Source organism: Ictidomys tridecemlineatus, chromosome 2 (genome assembly GCF_052094955.1).
Source record: "Ictidomys tridecemlineatus isolate mIctTri1 chromosome 2, mIctTri1.hap1, whole genome shotgun sequence".
Taxonomy (NCBI): domain Eukaryota; kingdom Metazoa; phylum Chordata; class Mammalia; order Rodentia; family Sciuridae; genus Ictidomys; species Ictidomys tridecemlineatus.
Genome location: NC_135478.1, coordinates 73,009,482 through 73,033,121, shown reverse-complemented (window position 1 = coordinate 73,033,121; position 23,640 = coordinate 73,009,482).

Sequence of the window (23,640 nt, the reverse complement as noted above, 5' to 3'; positions counted from 1 at the left end):
TTTCTTTTTTAGGATCATGAAAAGTGTATGACATAGTACACTTTTTTTCTCAGATAGTAGAGATGACTGTAAAACCTGAATATACTAAAAACCACTGAATTGTAAGCTTTTCCAATGCAATTTTTAAAATATAATATAAAAATAATATGGTTAAAATCATTTGCAATGTTTGTCTCTAAATATTGTGCCAATCAACTACAATCTTTAGAATCAATGACTAAATACCACAGTGGAGTAGATAGATGAGCTATTTGAGGATGAGCCTTGTCATTTGTTTAAAAGCCCCTTCTGGTGCTGCTGAAAGACAGCAGGGTCAGGCAGTTCCCTAAGGATCTTCCCCATGTATCTTTTGTTTGAATCAATCACAGTCATCCTTCTGCATCTGCCAAGTTCTACATCTTAGAGGTAGTGAAGAGGGAAGGAAGGTGGAGTTGGGAGGAACTCATTGCTCTGTGGAAAACTGGGTTTGTAGCTTCTCCACTGTTATCTTCCCCTTTTCTATTTCTTTCATCCCACCAATGCAGACTTGTTTGATTTTTTTTCTTCATAGCTGTCATCTGAAATTAAATCAGTTTTGGGCGATTCTGGAAGGCAAATGAGGGCAGTTGTGGTGACTCAATTTTTATCAAAACTTATAATTTTGAAATCATTTGTAGATTTACACACTTTTGTAATAATGCAGAGTGATTCTATACATACTTACCTCCTCTTTTTTCTCTCTATGGTGATATATAACATAATTAAGGTATAATATCACAGCCAGAAAACTAACCACAATACAATCTTTCAATTTTGTTCAGATTTTACCAGTTTTACAAGTACCGTTGTGCATGTTTTGGGGGGGGGGTTGTTTCTATGAAATACATCCATCAGCCCAATAATACATGATGCTGGTAGTAAATGGTATATTAAACAGACAAAAGAATGAGATATACTTATTTCCATTGATAATGGGGCATATGACAAGATATTTTGCCAAATAAAGACAGATGCATAACACTGTGCCTGGTATGTACCATCTGAATTTAAAAGTATCAATGCCTCCCCTAGTCATAGACCAAGAGAATTGAAAATATATATTTATGCACAAACTTGTACTTGGATCTTCACAGCAGGATTGTTCATAATAATCAAATGTAGAATATAGGTAGGTATCCATCCATCAATAGATATGTGCATAAACAAAATGTGGCATATTCATATAGATACACAATAAAAATATATTTTTTGATAAAAATGGATTACTGACATGTGCTACAATGTAAATGAACATTTAAAACATAATTCTAAGTGAAAGTCACAAATGACCACTTATTATATGATTACATTTGTGTGAAATTCCAGAATGGGCATATTCATAGCGAATGAGAATAGGTAATTACTTTGGGTCAGGAGGGTTGAAAAAATAGAAGTAAGCTAAATGGGAAGGTGGTTCTAAAAAATTCTATTCCTTTACATAAATGCCCACACTATTTTATGTTGTTATTTTCACAAATTACATCTCTATACAATGTATACCCAATAAAAATATTCTAAGCAATGGATGTACAACTTTGTGAGCATGCTAAAAATCATTGAATGGTGCCTTTTAAATGGATGAATTACATCTCAGAAAAGTTGTTTTTAAAATTGTTTGTGTAGCTTTTGTATTCTTAGATGTCTCCAGAAGGGTGCAGTAATTACTGCTTGCAATTGCAGAATAATTTCTACTTATGGTGATGTGCTTCTCTTTGGTATCAAGATAATTTGGGTCTCAGAGAAAAGTGTTCCCTCCTATTAAAAACTTTTGGGAGAGTTTGAGAAGTATTGGGTTAATTATCCTTTAAATGTTTGACGAAATTCATCATTGAAGTCGTCTGAACTTGTGGTTTTCTTTATTGGAATGTTTTGTATTGCTTATTTAATGGTATAAGTCAATTCAGATTTTTCTATTTCTTCTTTTTTTTTTTTTTTTTTTTTTCTTTTTTTTTTTTTTTTTTTTTTATTGTTGGTCGTTCAAAACCTTACACAGTTCTTAATACATCATATTTCACAGTTTGATTCAAGCGGGTTATGAACTCCCAACTTTACCCCGTATACAGATTGCTGTATCACATCAGTTACCCTTCCATTGATTCACATATTGCCTTTCTAGTGTCTGATGTATTCTGCTGTCAGTCCTATTCTCTACTATCCCCCCTCCCCTCCCCTCCCCTCCCCTTTTCTCTCTACCCCTTCTACTGTAAATCATTTCTTCCATTTGTATTATCTTGTCTTACCCCTCCATTACATATTTCTTGATATATCATATTTCACATTTTGATTCAAGTGGGTTATGCACTCCCATATTGCCCCTTATACAGATTGCAGATTCACATCATTTTCACTTCCATTGCTTTACATATTGCCATCCTAGTGTCTGTTGTATTCTGCTGCCTTTCCTATCCTCTACTATCCCCCCTCCCCTCCCATGCTACAGGGACACTGCTACATCGATGTTCATAGCAGCACAATTCACAATAGGAAGACTGTGGAACCAACCTAGATGCCCTTCAATAGACGAATGGATAAAAAAAATGTGGCATTTATACACAATGGAGTATTACTCTGCATTAAGAAATGACAAAATCATAGAATTTGGAGGGAAATGGATGGCATTAGAGCAGATTATGCTCAGTGAAGCTAGCCAAGCCCTAAAAAACAAATGCCAAATGTCTTCTTTGATATAAGGAGAGTAATTAAGAACAGACTAGGGAAGAACAGCACAAGAAGAAGACCATCATTAAACAGGGTTGAGAGGTGGGAGGGAAAGGGAGAGAGAAGGGAAATAGCATGGAAATGGAACGAGACCCTCAGGTTTATACAAAATCTATTTCTTCTTGAATTGATGTCATTACCTTATATGTTTCTGGAAAACTTTTCCCAATCATTTGTTACCTAAATTCTTGACATAAATCGTTGATAAACAATTGTTCATACTATCCTCTTATAATCCTTTATGTTTCTATAAGGTAATGTACACACTTAGACTTTGTTACTAATTTGAGTCTTCATGCTAACATTTTTACTTAATCTACATAAAGTTTGCCAATTTTGTTGATATTTACAAAGAATTAATGTTTTTTTGTTTTAACTCCTATATTTTCTATTTTCTGTGTCTCCACTTTATCCTTCTAATGAACTTTCCTCTGATATCCTGTTGTTGTTTTTTTATTCTTGGTTCTTAAGAAATTACATTAATGATTTGAGATTTTTTTTAAATATGAGCATTTACAGCTACTTCATCTTGTAAATTTTGGTAGATTATATGTATCATTCACTCGAAGTATTTTCTAATTCTCACTGTGATTTTTTTACCCAGTGATTTATAGTGCTATTTTATGTCTATATATCTGTGAACTTTCCAGTTTTAAGTCTGCTATTGACCTCTATCTGCATTCCATTGTGTTCAGAAAAGATACTTTATATGATTTCAAACATTTTTAAATTCATTGAAACTTGTTTTGTGGCCTAACATATGATCTATTCTCTACTTCAATTTCCTTTTTTATAGTGTATAACTTTATTCTATCTTAGAGACTGTTCCAAATGCATAAATTAAGAATGTTTATTCTGCTGTTTATTTGTATACCTGTTATGTCTTACTGCTGTGGTGGTATTTAAGCCCTATACTTCCTTATGGATCTTCTGTCTAGAAGATTTCTAATATTAAAAGAGATATATTGAAGTCTCCCACAATTATTGCAGAACTGTAATCCCTCATTACTCTCTCAGTATTTTTATTTATTTGCTTCTGTTTTTAGTCCAAGTATGTTATAATTTTTACATCTTGATGAATCAAACTTTTTATGCTATCTTTTCTGGTCTTTTGTGGATTTGGAGTTAAAGTCTAATGTTTATGCTATTAAAGCCATCCCACCTTTATTTTGATGATTACTTGCATTGAGTATAGTTTTTCCACTTTTAACCTCGTGTCTTTGGATTTAAAGTTAGTCTCCTGTAGACAGTATATAATTGGATCATGTTTTAATCCTAATTTTTCATTGAAAATTTTAAAGCATTGACATTTAAAGTAATTACTGATGTGACAGGGCTTAGTTCTGCCACTTTGCTAATTTTGGATGTATTATGACATTTTGCCCCTATTTCCCAATTCTGCCTCCTTTGTGTTCAGCTGATATTTTATTGTGAGACATTTTGAAACCCTTCCCATTTCCTTCTATGTATATATGAGGATTACATTAAACATTCTAAATCTATCTTGAATTGATATGAAATTAACTTTCAATGTGTACAAAAATTCTACTCCTGTACATAAATGTCCACACTATAATGTTGTTCTCTTCTCAAATTACATCTCTATACAACATGAATAACATTGATTTGTAATTATTTTTTATGAATTTGTCTTTTAAGTCATATAGAACATAAATTATGTAGTTCTGTGTCAGTCAACATTTCACTGCTGTCACCAACACCTGAGAGAAATAACATAGAGGAGTTATTTTAGCCCATAGTTTCAGTCCATGTTTGGACAGTTCCTTCACTCTGGGCCTAAGGTAAGTTTGAACTTCAATGGTTAGGGTGGAGGAAAGCTACTTAAGCTACTCAACTCATGGTAGCCAGAAAATGGGGTGGGGCAGGGTGTGTGTGTGTGTGTGTGTGTGTGTGTGTGTGTGTGTGTGAGAGAGAGAGAGAGAGAGAGAGAGAGAGAGAGAGAAGGCAAGGAAGGGGTTAGGGACAAGATATAGTCCCCAAGGGCATGACTCTAGTGACATATTTCCTCCAACTAAGCCCCCCACCTGCCTACAGTTTCCACCACCGACATTCAGCTATCAGTGGACCACTTAATCCACTAATGTGGTCAGAATCTTCACAATCTAAACATTTCCCATAAGCCCCACCTCTGAACATTGCTTGCAGTGAGGACCAAGCCTTCAACAATGAGCCTTTAGGGGACAATCCAGATCCAAGCCACACCAGAGTTACAAACCAAAAATATGATAATACTCCCTTTACACTTTTCACAGGTATTTGTCTTTACCAAGTGTCTTTATTTTTTCACAAAGCTTTGAGTTACTTTCTAGTGACTCATTTTAACCTGATGCATTTCTTATAGATCACAAGTTTCATGATAAGATTCTCATAGCTTGTTAAAAATGTGAAAATGTCTTAATTTCTTACATATTTCTAGGACAGTTTTCTTGGTTTCTCGGTTTACAGTTGTTGGGCTTTTTTTTTTCATTCAGCACTTTAAATATACCATCCAACTTTATAATTAGAACAAGATGTACTCCATTGCTTATATAAATATATCAAAATATACTCTACTATCATATATAACTAAAAAAGAACAAATAAAAAAATGTCATCCCAACTGTGTTTTTGGCCTATTGGCTTCATGTGAGAAACTGGTTGACATTTAAAGTAAGTAATGATACGAAAGGGCTTAATTCTGCCCTTTCTGGGATTGCTTGAATGTGAGGGGTCACTTCTGTCTTGCTTCTTTCACATGTCTTATTTTCTCTTGAAGTTTGATTATAATGTGGCTCAGTCTGAGTCTCTGAGTTCCTCTTTCTTGGTGATGGTTCAATCTCCTTGGATTTATAAGTTCATGTCTTTCATCAAATTGTGTGCATTTTAACCATTATTTTTTAAAATACATTTTCTATCTCTTTAACACTTTTTTCCTTGTAGTTGAAACTCCCTTAATGTCCTTGTTTTGCACAATCTCCTTCTCGTAGTCCTTAGGCTTAGTTCACTTTTCTTCACACTCTTTTCTTTCTGTTCCTCAGAATCTATAATCCCAATTGTTCTATCTTCAAGTTCCTAGATTCCTCCTTTTGCCTGCAAAATAATCTGTCAGACGCATCCAGTGGACTCTCCACTTCAAGTTATTCAGTTACTGGATTTCATTTTAGTTCCTTTTATAGTTATATCTCTTGGGTGCTTGTTCTATATAGTCAATGCACGGTTTTCCTAAATTGTTATTTTGTCATATTTTTCTTTAACATTTGAACGTATTTAATACAGATGTTTGCCATAACAGTCTTTGTCTAGTGATTCAAGTGTTTGGACTTTCTGAGGAATGATTTTTGTGAATTTATTTCAAATGTGCGATAGTACTCACTTTGTATGTCTTGTGTTTTTTAAAACATTATTTGAATATTGTAATGTGGTGTTAGGGGGAAGTAAAGTTTTCCCTTTTTCCATAGCAATTAATAGACAAAATATGAACAATGAAATAGTAGTCAGATGGAAAAGGAATGATGACTACCTTAAGTGTGTCCCTAAAACTCACACTTTCAAAGTTTGGGTCCCAAGTATGGTGTTCTTGAGATGGTGAAAACTTTTAAGAAGTGAGGCTTAGTGGAAGATGGTTAGGTCATTGGAGATGTCACTCTCAGAATAGGTTATTCTTCCCTGGACCCCAGTTAGACCCCATAAAATCTGGCCGGGCCCCCGAGTCTCTCTGGCTTCCAGTCTTACAATGTGATCTCTTCCTCTTGCATGTGCTTCTAGTAAGAGTCATCCTCATATTGTGATGCAGCTGAAGGCCCTCACCAGATCCAAGTGGATGCTGTTTCCATGATACTGAATCTATGGAACTGAGATATAAATGATTTTTCTTAACCAAACATCCATACAGAGTTCTTTTTTTTCAGCAGAAATATCTGAATAGGGTTTGATATACTGAACTTCATGGAGAGAAAAAAAAAGATTGTTTGTTCATTCAGCAAAGAGAAATTGTTCCAAGTGAGAAACTCTAGCTGGAATTTTGTTTAAGTGTGCCCCCCAAACATTCATGTGTTGGCATCTTAATTCTCAGTTTGGCAATGTTGGGAGGTGGCAGGATCTTTAAAGAGGTGGAATACACTCAAGAGGTTTTTAGGTCATTTGAGCTATCAACCTCAGAAGAGTTTTAAGATAGTTCTCATGGATACATGGGTAGTTCTTACAGAAGAGTTGTTACAAGAGCAAGACTAACACCTGTCCACTCTCTGGCTTTTTGTTTCCCCATGTGATCTCTCCCTTCCACACATGTTCCTACCATTGCAATGCCATAACCATAAAGTCCTCACCAGAGCTGAGCTGATGCCAACCCCATGTCATTGAACTTTCAAAACTGTGAGCTAAATAATCTCTTTCTTTAAACACTGCCTAGATTCAGGTATTTCATCACAACAACAGAAAACAGACTAATATATGAGATGGGGCAGGTTTTTCATGATGAAAGGATTCGAATTTTGCCTCCGCCCATGGCTGTCTATGTCCTCACTGTGGGCATAATTGTACCAACTTCAAGAGTTGCTGTGATGTTTAAAAGCATACATTTTATTATTCATGAAGATTTCTTAATAACAGCATTGTATTATAAATGAAGTATAAAATAAGAAAGTAAGCATGACTTCATATTGATATAAATAAATAAATAAGCCAAAAGCAAGGGAGAGGAGACAAAATTTTCTCCCAGAATTCCAATAGGATTCCCACAATAGGCTCTTTCCTTCAGAAGATGGGACCTTAACCCTTCCTGTCCACCAAAGGGTTGGCTAGACTTAAAACATGCTCCCAAAGAACAGAAGCATGAAGAGTACAATGGAGCAGCCTGGAACACATGACCTGAACAAAGAAATGAAGGTCAATGTCACCAGTGATGACATATGGATCTCAAATACTGTTTTAGTCAGTGTTTTCACTGCTGCAACCAAAAGACCTGACAAGAACAGTTAGAGGAGGAAAAGTTTGTTTGGAGGCTCATGATTTCAGAGGTCTTCGTCCTCAGACAGCCAGCTCTATACCTCAGGACCTCAGGTGAGGCAGAACATCATGGCAGAAGTAATAAGAAATGAGCTGAGAATATGGCACAAGGAAGCAGAGAAAAACTAAACTCAGCTCACAAAATACACACCCCCAAGTCATGCCCCCAATGATTCACCTCCTCCAACCATACCCTACTTACCTATAGTCACCACTCAATTAATCCCAGTTAGAGGATTAATGTAACGATTAGGTTAAGACTCTCATAATCCAATCAGTTGACCTTTAAACCCTCTTACATTGTCTCACACACAAGTTTTTGGGGGATACCTAATATCTAAACCATAACACATATCCTCTGATATAATGTGATAGGAAGAGACAAGGCACCTCACCTTTGTTCTATTCTTTCCAATAGTCAATAACTCCAGTATACTAATGAGAGAAACAACAGATAAAGCCAAATTCAGGCACATTCTACAAACTACCTGAGCAGTACCCTTTAAAAGTGTTAAGGTCATGAAAAAATAAGGAAAGCAGGATAACTATCCCAGATCAGAAGAAATTGGGCAAGCATAGCACTAAATAATAAGCAATTAAATACTTTAGGTATATGATTCTTGTTTAAATGATCAGGACAACACCAACAATTTCTGGTCTCACTGGGAAATTAATACTATGTAAAAATGAACAAATTCAGCAGCAATTATATGTTATATAGAACAACATTTGAGTATTGTTCTTTTCCATTTTTAGTTTCCAAAAAACATTTCAATGCACAGCAATAATCAATGTTCTCATAGTGCTTCAAAGTGATGCTGTCTAAAGTAATTTTGAGTCCTCTAGGCTAGTTTTACAGGGCTCAGCATCTTCTCCATTAAATGGAGAAAGCAGGCCTTTAAGAATCTGAAAATTCATGATAAATCCTAGCAAGACATTTCATGTGATGCTAGGACACTTTTTAATTCATTCTGTAGGAACATTTATTAATAACAAAATATCAAAGTAATTTTTCTCTTTTTAAAATTAAATGATTATAAAAACCCTTGAGTTCAATGTCATCCATATATGCAAGTTCACATTCCTATTTAATTTACCATTAAACCTGTGTTGCAGTGCTTTCATAGAGCTACTTCATTAGGTCTCTAAAATGCACACCGAGATCTAATATCAATACCTCTTCCCAAAACAGCACTTTGCTCTTTAAAATGAAGTTCTTGAGAGAACTGCCATTCATGAAAGGCTTTTTAAAATACTCACATATGAGGCTCCTCCCCCCACTTCCTATGGGAAAATAGAGAAGAGAGGGGAAAAAAATCACCCAGGAAACAAAACTGGGAAGAGATGTGACCAAATGTCAATGGCTAGAGTCTCTTGGTGTTGGGATTTTATATTTTTAAAAAAATTTTCCATTTTGTGAATTAGCACTTTCTAAATATTCTACTGAACAGAGTGCAGTTTTGTTAATATAATAAAAATAAGCAATTAATGATGCATAATATGTCTTTGCTCTTGGAAAATAAAAAACTCATTCAATCTCAGACTCGATCCTTGATGTTTATCCTAGGTGATCAATTTCTTAAGGGCAGGCATGATTCAGTTCTCATATGGGATCCAGGTTTACCTCTTCATGCACCAGGAAGTGGGAAAAGAAGAAATGCTATTTCCAGGATACTCTGGAGAATTCCCAGCCTGGGAAGCCCCATGGGACACCTGATCCATATTTCATTAGCAATTTTTAATTGCCTGTATTTTTAAAATACGTGACAATGGCATGCATCGAAATTCTTATTACACATATAGGACACAATTTTTCACATCTCTGTATATAAAGTATGTTCACACCAATTCAAGTTTTCATATATGTACTTTGGGTAATGATGTTCATCACATTCCACCATCATTGCTAACTCCCTGCCCCCTCCCTTCCCTTCCCACCCCTCTGCCCTATCTAGAGTTCATCTATTCCTCCCATGCTACCTCTCCCTACCTGACTATGAGTCAGAGGAAACATTTGCCATTTGTTTTTGGGATTGGATAACTTCACTTAGCATTATCTTCTCCAACTGCATCCATTTACTTTAAAATGCCATGATAAAGAAAGAAATCAAAGAAGACCTTAGAAGATAGAAAGATCAATCTTGCTCTTGGATAGGCAGAATTAATATTATCAAAATGACCATACTACCAAAAGCACTATACAGATTTAATGCAATTCCGATCAAAATCCTAATAGCATTCCTCATAGAAATAGAAAAAGCAATCATGAAATTCACCTGGAAAAATAAGAGACCCAGAATAGCTAAAGCAATCCTTAGCAGGAAGAGTGAAGCAGGTGGCATCACTACACCAGAACTTAGTATATTAGCCTGAGTGAAGATCAAAATTCAAAATTTGAAGTATTCAGTTTCTATTAAAGAAATATTGCTTTTATACCATTGTGAAGGGATAAATTCTAATGTTGAACCATCATAAATTTAGGGACTGCCTGTAATTGTTCTGTAAATCTGAAGGATAGTGGTAACTTATTGATTCAAGTGTGCTGCTTCAGAAGACATGTCATTTATGCTACTACAAATTCTGATACCTTGAGTTCCCCATTCAGATTTTATTGATATGTACCTAAGGTGGAGTCTTTATGATAGAAAAAGTCCACTTTACACTTTCTCATTAGTTCAATGAATTAGTTCTATTTCCAGAAGTTAAGACATTCCTAGGATAATTCTTTCAAACTGGTTTGAACAGAATGTAAAATGCATAGAAAAAAAGAATATATGGCATTGAAGACATTATTTGTTAAACAAGCAATAGCAGTAAGGACACATCTTCATTAAGTTATGTCTATATCAGGAGCAGGGACAGACATTATACATATTCACTTAATTCAACATTTCTTTCTTCTTTTCTCAAACTTTCTAAGGACTAATTTTGAAAAATGTAAGCCTAGTTTTTCTAAAGACTTTATCCATCCATATGGATGAGTGTTGTATTTTTCAAGACTGGAATGTGCTGATACAGTTTTCTACCATAAGCAGCCTTGGAGAAGTTCCTGGGACTGATAGTAATTTTGCAAGGATATCTCTTGCTGTACTTAATCACTGCTTCCAACTGTCACTCATAGTGTTCCTTTTTCTACTATTCTGTTCCTTGAGTCAGGGAACTCAATGCCTAAAATAAGGCCAAATAAGAATTAGTGGAAGATTGTAATCAAAATTCATTTTGTGCTTTCTTTAAAACAACAAATAATGTCTTTAGTTATAAAATTTTATAAAAATATGGAAAATTACAAATCAGGTTATGCTGATATTCATAGAAAAGCACTACATTAATGCAGCATGACCATATTAAATAGAAATAAATATAAAATATTTTCTCTCATGTAAATTTGTAAATACATTTATTTTTTCAGATTACACATTTAGTGAGATACTCATTCTTTTTATTGTCAAACAATTCTAGTTTTCATTTTTGGAAATTACCTGATAATGGAGTTTGATATTTATTCAGTGTATTACTCCTTCACTTATATATTCTTAAGTCATTTGTGGTCAGTAGAAATCACCTAATGTTGTTTTTAATTGTGGTAAGAAGACTTGACATGATATCTACCCTCTGAACAAATTTTTAAGGACATACAGCATTGATTAAATACTTAGGAATAGGATTGTGGGCCATGGGGTAAGATGTCCTTGTTTTGTTTTGGTTTTGGTACCAGGGATTTAGCTCAGCATCACTTAACCACTGAGCCACATCTCTAGCCCTTTATTTTTTATTTTGAGGCTACAAGCAACTTAGCCTCCCTAAGTTGCTAAGGCTAGCCTCAAATTTGCAATCCTCCTGACTCAGCCTCCTGAGTTGCTGAGCACCACTGCAACCAGCATGAAGTCCTTTCTAGACTTCCCTGTTCCACACTCCAGCTGCCACTCCATTAGGTTCTAGGTGGTGCCTTTACTTCTGTTCTCAGCAGCGGTCCCTTCCAGTGTTCCCAATGTAAAGGCAGGAGGGCACAAAAGGGCTGATACCAGAGGTTCCATTTTAGGAAGGAGCTGTTTAGTCAGGAACCCTGCTCTACAACAATTATCCCTTTTCTCAGTGGGGACCATCACCGACTGCATCCTGCAGCTCTGAATACTGGACATAGGTCAAATGGATTACTGTAGATGCAATAGCTCATCACCCTCAAACTGTACACTCTCAACCCTTCAGAGGAGATTGGGGAGACCTCACTGGATCCCAGGGGTCAGATCCATAGCCTTGGCACATGCCAATCCCTTGTACCTCCTGCTCCTGCATTTTGTGTACACTCATATACCTTGCATGCATGACTCCTCCCTGCAAAACTGTTCCAAGTTCCCTCAGTTGCCCATTTTGTGCACGTGTGCCCATTCTTCATTCATAACTTCCAAAGCTGTGTCCTAGCAACAGGTCCAATAGTGCCTGGGCCTTAGACCTAATTATCAGCTAAAGAACACTTAGCACTCATGTCTCAAAATCAAGAATTGGACTTTCCCTCAACTGCTCCTATGGGCAGTTCCCTGGGCAAGCTTTGCCCCTCACCACTGTCCCAGGACTTGACCTACCAGAAGGGCTCAAGTCTCTGGAGTCTGCTCACCATGCTCAATGAGTGCCTGTGCCACATATCAACTTTGCAGGCCATCCTGAAAGTATCCAATGACTGTGTAGAGGCAGTTTGTAAAAGCATCTCCAAGATGTTCCTCCATGATCCTACAGATCCTGTGTTCCTTTATAGCCATCCTTAATAGAATCTGCAGGCCTCTTTTTCTGAGGAAGAGGCTGCTTATCTGCTGTAAATTTCAAGATATTCTGCAACTCAGACTGTGTACTCAGCAAACCGACTTCCTGTTTGGCACAGGAACAGGAAAGTCACAACGTTTAGCCTGCAACACACTGGTGTGCCCAAGACCCTGCACAGGGAGAAGTGTGGTCAGAGCCCTGGGAGAGAGTGGGAAATGGATGGCTGAGCAGGAGAAAGATCTGGTAGTCATGGAGGAACCTGACCATCAAAAAAGTGGGCTACAATGGCTCTGGGGGTGTACAAACTGCATTTAAGCTCCTGGTGATCCTTGAAAGCCTGTCTTCCTTCATGCCCAGGCCCAAGGCTCTTCAGAGAAACCTCCATACTGAGATCTCCAAATACATCTAAGAAGAATAAAACCTGTCTGATTTTACATGTGAGCTCCTACCCCCAATAAAGCACCATGTTCATACAGCTGCACTTGAGATGTCCCACTGCTGAAGAGGAAGGGTCCAGGTTGACCACACTCCAGGCTTTCCCTCAGGTGCTCAAAAAAAAGTGAAAAAGAAAAGTTCTCCATCTCCCTCCTGGCCTCAGAGGTTCCCAGGAAGAAAGCCTGGTGTGAGGAGGTGGTAGATGCAACAACAGGACATACACAGTAGCATTGAGGATACCCACATACCCACACTGGATAGTTGTAGGCTGTGAAAATATAAGATTTCTCTGCTGCCATGTGGGACCTTCTGAAGCTACCACCACTTATGGAACTGGGTTTTCCAGTCACTGCTGAAAACCTCGACCACAAGGAGAAAGGAGCACTCTAGAACATCAACAGCATACTGAGGAGTGAGGCCATCTGGGTTTGCAGCACCACACAGCTTTCCCACTCTCTTTTCCTGACTGCCTCATGGACCACTCCTCTGGCTGCTGCCCCTTAAGGGTCCAGCATGAATACACAGCAGAGGAAGTGCAGGAGGGTCAGGGCTTCCTAGGTGCAGGTGCCCTTCTGGAATCTGCTGCAGTGTCAACCTCTCTGTATCCTGTGTCTTGCAGGAAGTGTGGCTTGCCCACCCTTCTCTCCTCCTCAGAACCCTTTCCAGGACCCTCTTTAAACTCCCAGGCCTCTGCCTCAGTCACTTTGTTAACACCTGCTCCTTCCCCTGATCCAGGCAAGGATAGCATCAAAGACCACGTTGAGCTTTGCCTGATCCTTCAGCTGGGGCAGATGTTGCTACCTACATGTGTGGGCTAACTCTGAGTTGGAAGGATCCTGCCCCTTTGTATTCCAGTACTTCCACAAAGAGTCCCCAACTCCAAAGTGTGTGGACGCTCCTGTCTCCTTCCGGAGCCCCCTCCCTTTCTAGACTCTAGCAACACCTTCTTCCCCAGCCTTCCAATTACAGACTTTACCCTCAATTCTAGCCTCTCAGCAAGCACATTAACGGGCTTGGCTTCATAGCCAGTGGCTGACTTGTGTGTCACCCCCCATGGGCACCACTTCCCTTTCCAACCTCTTCTATTGAGGCTTTCTGCTAGCTCCAGGGGAATTTACTGTCCTCTGCCCTGGCCTTTTTGCCATTCTTCAGTGTGGGCACAGCTTCAAACTTGGGCACCTCCAGCCTACTGGCATTGAGTTTCTGCTGCCCTACCCCATCTGTGAAGTGTCCTGTTAATCTTGGAGTTACCCTCCAAGCTTATGTTTGGGGCCCCTGATGAGCAGCAGAATGAAACCTCTCTGCCTTTCCCACTTCTCTCCAGTATGAAGATGTGGCAGTTCCAGCTCTAGCTCCAGCTCCAGCACCAGCCCCAACCTTTACTCCAGGCCAGTCAACCTCACACAGCCCAACACAGTCAAAACACCACGTTGAGCACCTGTGCCAGTACCCAGCCAGTCTTTGCTGTCAGCTGGATTGTATTCTCCCCTGGTATATACACTGCCTCTGCCATTGCAGCTGCTACCCACAGGTCTGGTATCTGTCCCGCTGCCACCAGTGTTTGACTACCAGTTTTTGGTCCCAAACTAGGCATCCCTGCCCTTCATCAGCCAACTGAAGCCTGGCCTCTTCAGGGTTGGTAGTGTCAGCAGCATCAGGGGGCTCTGTGAGGAGGTAATTGCCCCATATCTGATATTCACCTCTGGGGCATTGAACATCTCTTCAGAAAGAAGAGGGACTCCAAGCACCAAACATTGCTAAGGGGAAAACTTGGGCCTGAACACATGTGGCCCCCTAGCCAGAGCCCCTTTGTGGTGACTATGGGACACAGCACTAAGCACAATCCTGTGTTTGGAGCCACTGGTATCCCTACATTTAGTCACATGCCCAAAGGCCTGCCCAAGAAGAAACCCCCCAATTTCAACTTGGAGTTGGACCAGAACCACTCACTGTAAGCAAGGCTATATCTAGGTGCACATCCATACCAGTTTAACTCTGGAAGCTCTGCTTTTCAAGAGGGTGCAGTTAGAAGGAAGAGATTACTTCAAGAAAGAGAGATACTGAAAAAAACCCAAATCCTTGAAATGAAAGAAACAGTAAGCCAATTAAAAAACTCAATAGACAGCATCACCAACAGACTAGATCACTTGGAAGTCAGGACCTCAGACAATGAAGACAAAATATACAATCTTGAAAATAAAGTTTACCTCACAGTGAAGATAGTAAGGAACCATGAACAGAATATCCAAGAATTATGGGATACCATCAAAAGACCAAATTTAAGATTTATTGGGATAGAGGAAGGTTCAGAAATTCAAACCAAAGGAATGCACAATCTCGTCAATGAAATAATAGCAGAAAATTTCCCAAGCATGAATAATGAACTGGAAAATCAAATACAAGAGGACACCAAATATATAAAATTACAACAGATCTACATCATGACGTATTACAATGAAAATGCCTAGCATACAGAATAAGGATAGAATTTTAAAGGTCACAAGAGAGAAAAATCAGATTACCCATAAGGGAAGACCAATTTGGATCTCAGCAGATTTTTCAACCCAGACTCTCAAAGCTAGGAGATCCTGGAACAATATATACCAAGCTCTAAATGATAATGGATGCCAACCAAGAATCTTATAACCAGCAAAATTAAGCTTCAAATTTGATGATGAAATAAACTTCCATGACAAACAAAAGTTAAAATAATTTACAGCAAAAGCCTTCACTACAGAACATTCTTGGCAAAATATCCCATGAGGAGGAAATGAAAAATAACCATGAAAATTGGCAAAGGGAAGAACTACAATAAAGGAAAAGCCAACCAAAGTATAAACTAAGTCAAGCTAAATACCAAAAATAAACAAAAATGACTGGTAATATAATTTATGTCTCTTTCAACTCTTTTGGATAAATTTTTACCTATAAAAATTTTAACTACGATATCATAATTTTTCAGGTTTTTTTATTTTCCATTTCTCTTCACAAAGTTACACAAATATTTTCTTTAAAAAAACTTTTAAGAGAAGGTAACCTAGCTGAAGTTATTTCCACCAAAAGCATGTATAAACCACTCACAGTCTTAATAGAGTCTTATAGGGAAGAATAAAACATCTCGCTCTAGTATTAAGTTCATCTCTTTGGTATCCCTTTCTGATGGAACTCAGCAAGAAACCACATAACAAGGGGGGGGGGTACTCCATGAGAGGGGGGAGAGCTAAATGCCCAAGCTTACAGCATATGTCTCACCAAAAGATGAAATATGGAGAAAGGTGCCAATATGGCAGCCATTAGTTACATGAGACTACTGAGTTTTTGAAATGTGTCTAGTCTGAATTGAGGTGGGCTATGTGTTAAATAGACATTAGATTCCAAAAAATTGCTAGGACAAAGAAAAATAACATAAAATATCTTACAATTATTTTCTTTGCAAATTATGTTGGTAATACACTGGGTAAAATTAAAATATATTAAAATTAATTTCTCTATTTATTTAAATAAAAGTAAAGGAGAACAAGGTAGCATATTCTGTACCTTCACTGTAGTACAATGTATCCATATTTATATGTTGTCATTTTTTTATATTTGTGTTATCAAAATTCATATAACTAAATAGGGAAAATTGTACCATATATAAATTAGATCTCAACAAACATGACTTTAAAAAGAAATTTAGTTCATGAAGTGTTTTAACAGTATTGGGCACATACTAACCACCTGATAAATAATGGCTATTATTATGATTCATTAAAATAACCAGCATCAAGCTGTTTTCATAGTGGGGTAGGGAGGAGGAGCATGGGAGGAATAGACAAACTCTAGATAGGGCAAAGGGGTAGGAGGGGAGGGAGGGGGGATGGGGTTAGAAATGATGGTGAAATGTGATGGACATAATTATCCAAAGTAATGTATAAAGACATGAATGGTGTGAATATACTTTGTATATAACCAGAGATATGAAAAATTGGGCTCTATATAAGTAACATGAATTGTAATGCATTCTGTTGTCATATATAACAAATCAGAATTTTAAAAAATTTAAAAAGAGAGGTTCTTGGCCTTTATTTTCTCACTTCTTTGTCGTTTGAGCTCTGTTGAGATATTTGGCCCTAAGTCATTTGATGGGAAACTTGAAATTCACAGATTTGTGGTACCAAATATTGAAAAAAGATATAAGGTACAAAAAGGAACCAGCGTGTTTGGGAGATAGCTGTTGTACTATGTAACTATAGGGGATACTATTAGGGGAAATTTAGCTCCCTGCTATGCTTATAGTTATGAACCTATGGCCAAGAAAAAGATGACTTACTACTCTAACACAGCATAGCCCATAAGTATGTTAGACTCAAAGAAAAGATGACCTTTGAATGGGTCACTAAATTATTATTTTGCAACTAGAATTGTTTTGTCAAAGATCAAGGAAACTGGATAAAATGTCATAAGTTCAACCTTTATTTAATGCTTTTACATAATCAATACTTCTCTAAAGAAGGGTCTAAACTCATTGTGCAAAGATCTTGGGCACCAAAACAGAGGCTTCAGCCAGATGATGTCAAAGGGTAAGACATAACGATGGTAATCTCTATAAACCTGGAAGCTTCCCAGTTCCAACAGGTACTCCACTTACCTTAGCTGGACTTCAGCTGGCTCTCCCTCCAGTCAATGGAGCCACTGGAGCTTCAGAGGAAATACCCCCTTCTCAATATGATGATGAGTCTGAAATGGTCTCCCCTTTTAAAACCCATCAGGACACTAAATTTGGACAAGGCATCTACCCAAACAGTGCAGGGCAATTCCCACTAAGATAGTGCCCCATGAGAAGGGCAGAGCTAAATGCCCAAGCTCAGTCAACTGGCTATTTCTAGACCTATACCCCATTTTCAACTTCTGATCTATTAAGCTAGAAAAGCTCTACCCCACTTTACTATAATGACTCTCAAAAGTTGCTGAAACTATTTTCTAACATCATTGCTACCCACCACCCCACTTGGGCCCTTAAACAGGCTTTACTTAATATAATATTAACTGCTGATAAGAAATATCTGAAATAAGGCTAATGAGGAGTACAGAGTTTTCATCAGGCTGGCACCCAAAATAATCTGGATCTAGCAGGAAAAACCACTTGAGAAACAAAATTAGAATCCAAATGAAAAAGACAATAGGATCTGACTGGACCACTACTGTAAGGAGATCCCGAGAGGACTCAGGTGGGAGGTATCCAAGCCAAAGAATTTAAACAAAATGCTACAACAGGGGAAGACCAAAGACCCCTCACCTGGATAGAAAAAGTATATCAGTCATATATAGACAATATACCAACTTAGACCCAGAAGGCCCTGAGAAAGTATAGGTGGCCAATATTTTGACCTTTATTGAACAAAGCACTCCTGACAGGTGCAAGTTTCAAAAAATTGAAGGAGCAATGGTCATGAACCCCTCCCAGGTAGTGGACTTAGCCTACAAGGCCTATAATGACCAGGATGGGTCACCATTGTCATCTAAAACATTCAAGGATGGCCATCTATAGCCAGGGGACTTTACATGAGAAGGAAAAAGGACATTATTAAAGAATACATGTACAATACATGTACCATAATAAAAATGGCATTGGATGAAAAACTTACCCAAACTCTTAAAAGAACCAGCTCAGTAAAGAGCCAAAGGGTCAGCTAATGGATGTCAATGATTACTTCACTGAAGACTGAAGAGACCTGGGGGCTCCCATGACCTGTTCATCTTCAATCACTATCTCTCTACAAGAACCCTGGGTACAATTGACAGGAATAGATCTGTAGACTTCCTGACTAATACTGAAGTTACATATTCAGTCCTAACACCCCACTGACCAAAAAAACTAATTGAATTATACCTATTACAGGAACATATGAAAATCCCCAGAGCTAGGCTTTCCTGCAGCTTCTGGAATGCAGCTCAGGAGATCTGAACTTAACTCTGTTCCAGAAAGTCTGGTTCCACTCCTAGGTAGGAGCTACTATTCAAACTAAATGCTCAAGAAACCTTATTCACAAACAGGATAGAATACAAGGGTACAAGTGATACCTGAGCAGGCACTTAATCTTTAGCTGATGTTGATGAAGAAGAAGCTATCTGAGGGTGACTCAACATGCCCTGAAATCTATCAGCATGTTAATCAAGCAGTGTGGGCTGATGGGACTTAAGGTAAAACTAAACATACCTGCCTATTATAATCCTCTTAAAAGGAGGTATACCACCACATTGCTTAAAACAGTGCCTCTTTTGGCACGTGTGATTTGAAGGAATTTGATGTGTAAAGTGCTACCTGATGCAGCCTTTTCAGTCACCTTGTGATGATGATATTCTACCTGTAAAGAAATGTGTTTTGAGGAACATCACTTTGTTCACAGTTTGTTGGGCTTTAATAAAATTATCCAAGACATTCATCCTATAGTGCCTATACTCTTATACTCTTCTGAATACCTGGCCCGCAGAAAGCAGATGGTTTACTGCCCTTGACTTATTTATTTATTTTTAGGGTCCATTTCTGGGGACTGTTCTTGATTGAAAATGTGCCTTCATTTACATTCCACTAAAAAGTGAATGGCAATTTTTACCTTTGAGTGGATAGACCTCAAACAATCCTCTAGGGGCTGGGGTTGTAGCTCCGTGACAGAACACTTACCTAGCACATGTGAGGCACCACATAAAAATAAAGAAATAAAATAAAGGTATTATGTTCACCTAAAATTTAGAAAATTACAAACCACCTTCTAATACTGTTGGGCTGCACTTCCCCCAAAGAATTTAGGAATTTGCCTACATTTTTTAAAAATATTGACTAAATATTTAAGAATATTACAGTTGAACCAGGGGATCCTACTATGATATGTACATAACTTGTGAACTTTGAATGGATAATACCAGCTGGATTAATCATCATTCTAGTGGATGAAGCGAAGAAGGCCACTGACGGCATTCAGGTCCCCAGGACTCACAGTTAGAAGGATTCCAGGGGATGGCAGATTATTGGATAATATGGATACCAAATTTAGGCCTTGTACCAAAGCCCTGATATGAGGCTTTAACTGGAATGGGTTTCAGGTATTCATTTTTTTATTAGTTCTTTTTAGTTGTCTATAAACAGGATTCATTTTGACATGATTATAAAAGCATGGAATATAATTTGGTTGAATTCAGTTCCCAGTACTTCCTCTTTTCCTCTGTTCCCCTCTTCCTCTATTCTCTTTCTTCTACTCTACTGGTATTCCTTCTATTTATAATTTTTTAAAATACTGCCTTATAGACACACATACATATCTATACAGTAAAATTCATTGCAGTGTACTCAAATGTATATATTGTATTCTTTGGTCAATTTCCTTTCACAATTCCTCCCTTTTACCAACCCTTCTCCCTTCCCCAGAGTCCCCTTCCTTTTTTTTTTTTTTGTAAAGAGAGAGAGACCCAGAGAAAGAATTTTTAATATTTATTTTTTACCTTTCAGTGGACACAACATCTTTTATTTTTATGTGGTGCTGAGGATTGAACCCAACACCCCACACGTGCCAGGTGAGCGTGCTACCACTTGAGTCACATCCCCAGCCGGGGGAGGGGGGGGCCTCTTCCTTTGTTCTACTAATCTCTCTTCTATTCTCATGGGATTCCACACCCTTTTCCTCTTATTTTGGTCTAGTTTCCTCATATCAGAGAGACCATTTGACCTTTGACTTTCTGGGTCTGGTTCATTTCACTTAGCATAATGTGTTTCTGTTCCATTGATTTATCAGGAAATCCCATAGTTTTATTTTTCTTTATGGCTGACCAAACTCCATGGTATATGTAGACATCACATGTTCTTTATCCATTCATCTGTTGACAGGCATCTAAGCTGTTTTTATAACTTGGCCATTTTGAACTGGACTGCTATAAACATTGATGGGACTGTATCCCTCTAGTAGGCCAATATTAGATCTTTTGGATATGTACCAAGGAGCAGGATAGCTGAGTCACATGGTGGTTCCATTCCTAGTTTTTGAAGAAATCTCCATACTGCCTTCCACAGAAGTTACACCAGTTTACAGTCCCACCAACAATGTATGAGTGTAACATTTCCCCCCCCCATGTCCACCAACACTTGTTATTTATATTCTTGACAATTGCCATTCTGACTGGAGTGAGTTAAAAATCTCAACATCATTTTGATTTGCATTCTCCTGGTTCCTAGAGATGCTGAGAATTTTTTCATATATTTATTGGTCATTTCAATTCTTTGGAAAGTATCTTTTTAAGTTTTATGCCCATTAATTGAATATGTTTTTGGAATTCTTTATATGTATTCTGAATATTAATGCCTTGAGGAGCACAAAGCAAAGACTTTACCCATTCTGTAGGGTCTCTCTTCATGCTCTTAATTTTTCCTTTAATATACAGAATGTTTTTTTAATAGGATGCTATCCTATTTATTGATTTTTGGTTTTTTTCTTGCACTTTAAATTGTATAATTGGGTCAAATGGTAGTTCCATTCCTAGTTTGTTGAGGAATCTCCATAGTGCCTTCCAGAGTGGTTGCACCAATTTGCAATTCCCCCAGCAATGCATGAGTGTACTTTCCCCCCATATATTTGCCAAAATTGTTACTTGTATTCTTGATAATTGCCATTCTGACTGGAGTAAGATGAAATCTCATTGTAGTTTAAATTTGCGTTTCTCTAATTGCTAGATATGTTGAACATTTTTTCATATGCTCACTCATATTTCTTCTGTGAAGTGTCTGTTCAGTTCTTTTGTCAATTTATTGATTGAGTTATTTGTATTTTTGGCATTAATTTTTTTCAGTTCTTTTTATATCTTTGGATATTGATGCCCTATCTTAGGTGCAAGTGGCAAAGAGTTTCTTCCATTCTATAGGCTCTATCATCATGCTCTTGATTGTTTCATTTGCTGTGAAGAAAATTTATAATTTGATGCCCAACCATTTGTTGTTTTTTTTTTTTTAATTTGTTGTATTTTAGAAGTCTTTTTAAGGAAGTCATTTCTGGAGCCAACATGTTGGAGTGTTAGGCCTACATTTTCTCCTAGAAGTTGCAGGGTTTCTGGTCTAATTCTAGATTTTTGATCCACTTTGAGTTGAGTTTTGTGAAGGATGAGAGACAGGGGTTAAATTTTATTCTACTTTATGTGGATTTTCAGTTTTCCCAGCACCATTTGTTGAAGAGACTATCTTTTCTCCAATATATATGTTTTTGGCATTTGGTCTAGTATGAGAAAACTGTATTATGTGAGTTTGTCTCTGTATCTTCTGTATCATTGATCCACATGTCTATTTTGGTGTCAATACCATGTCATTTTTGTTACTATCGCTCTGAAGTATAATTTAAGGTCTGGTATTGTGATGTCTCCTGCTTCACTTTTCTTGAAAAAGATTGCTTTGTCTCTCCTGGACCTCTTATTTTTCCAAGTGAATTTCATGACTGATTTTTCTATTTCTGTGAGGAACATCATTGGAATTTTAATGAGAATTGCATTAAATCTTTTAGCATTTTTGGTAATATGGCCATTTTAACAATTTTAATTCTTCCTGTCCAAGAACATAGGAGATCTATAAAAATCTTCTAAGGTCTTCAATTTCTTTCTTTAGTTGTAGTTTTCACTGTAGAGGACCTTAACCTATTTTGTTATACTAATTACCAAGTATTTTATTTCTATTTTTTGAGGCTATTGTGAATGGAATAGTTTTCTTAATTTCTCTTTCAGCTGATTAGTAGTGTATGAGAATGAAATTGATTTATGGCTGTATTTTTATACCCTGCTACTTTGTGGAATTTGAGTTTTAGAAGTTTTTTTGATGGAATTTTTTGAGTCTTTTAAATATAAGATCCTGTTGTCTGCAAATAAAGGAAGTTTGAGTTCTTGTTTTCCTATTCCTATACCTTTAATTTTTTTCTTTTGCCTAATTGCTTTTGCTAGACTTTTAACAACTATGTTGAATAAAAGTGGTAAAAGACAGAATCCCAGTCTTCTTCCTGTTTTTAGAGGGAATGGTTTCATTTTTTTCTCCATTTAGAATAATGTAGGCCTTGGCTTTTACACTGTTGCAGTATGTTCCTTTTGTCCCTAGTTTTTATTGTGTTTTGAACATGAATGGATGCTGAATTTGGTCAAATGCTTTCTATTTCTCTATATTGAGATAATAATGTGATTCTTGTCTATGTCTGCTTATGTGGTGAACTGCATTTTTTTACTTTCATATGTTAAACCAAACTTGTGTCTCTGAGAGGAAACCCACTTATCATGGTGCACTATCTTCTTAATATGTTTTGTATGCAATTTGCTAGTATTTTATTAAGAAGTTTTTGCTTCAACTGGTGCATCCAATATGGAGATATTAAATCAACACACCTATAGGGCTTGACAGTTGCCAATCTACACTGGGAGCCTGTACCCCAGGAATTTCCTCTGGGTTCCATTTGTGAGATAAGGGAGCCAATCCTTTGCCCCTTCTGCTATCCATGGACCCTACCTTTCCTGGTCTTAGTCCCTGAGTGTTCAAATTCCTGACCCAATTTAGATGGTCCTGTGAGCCACCAGACTCAAAGTGGGAAAAGAAGCCAGATTCCCTTTGGCTTCTCTGACTTGTATTACCTTTCATAAAATACTCTCCTTCTATGTCCGTTTAGCTCTTGATTTGTTTGGTACAGTCTAGGACATGCAGCAGGTGTCTGCCAGGAA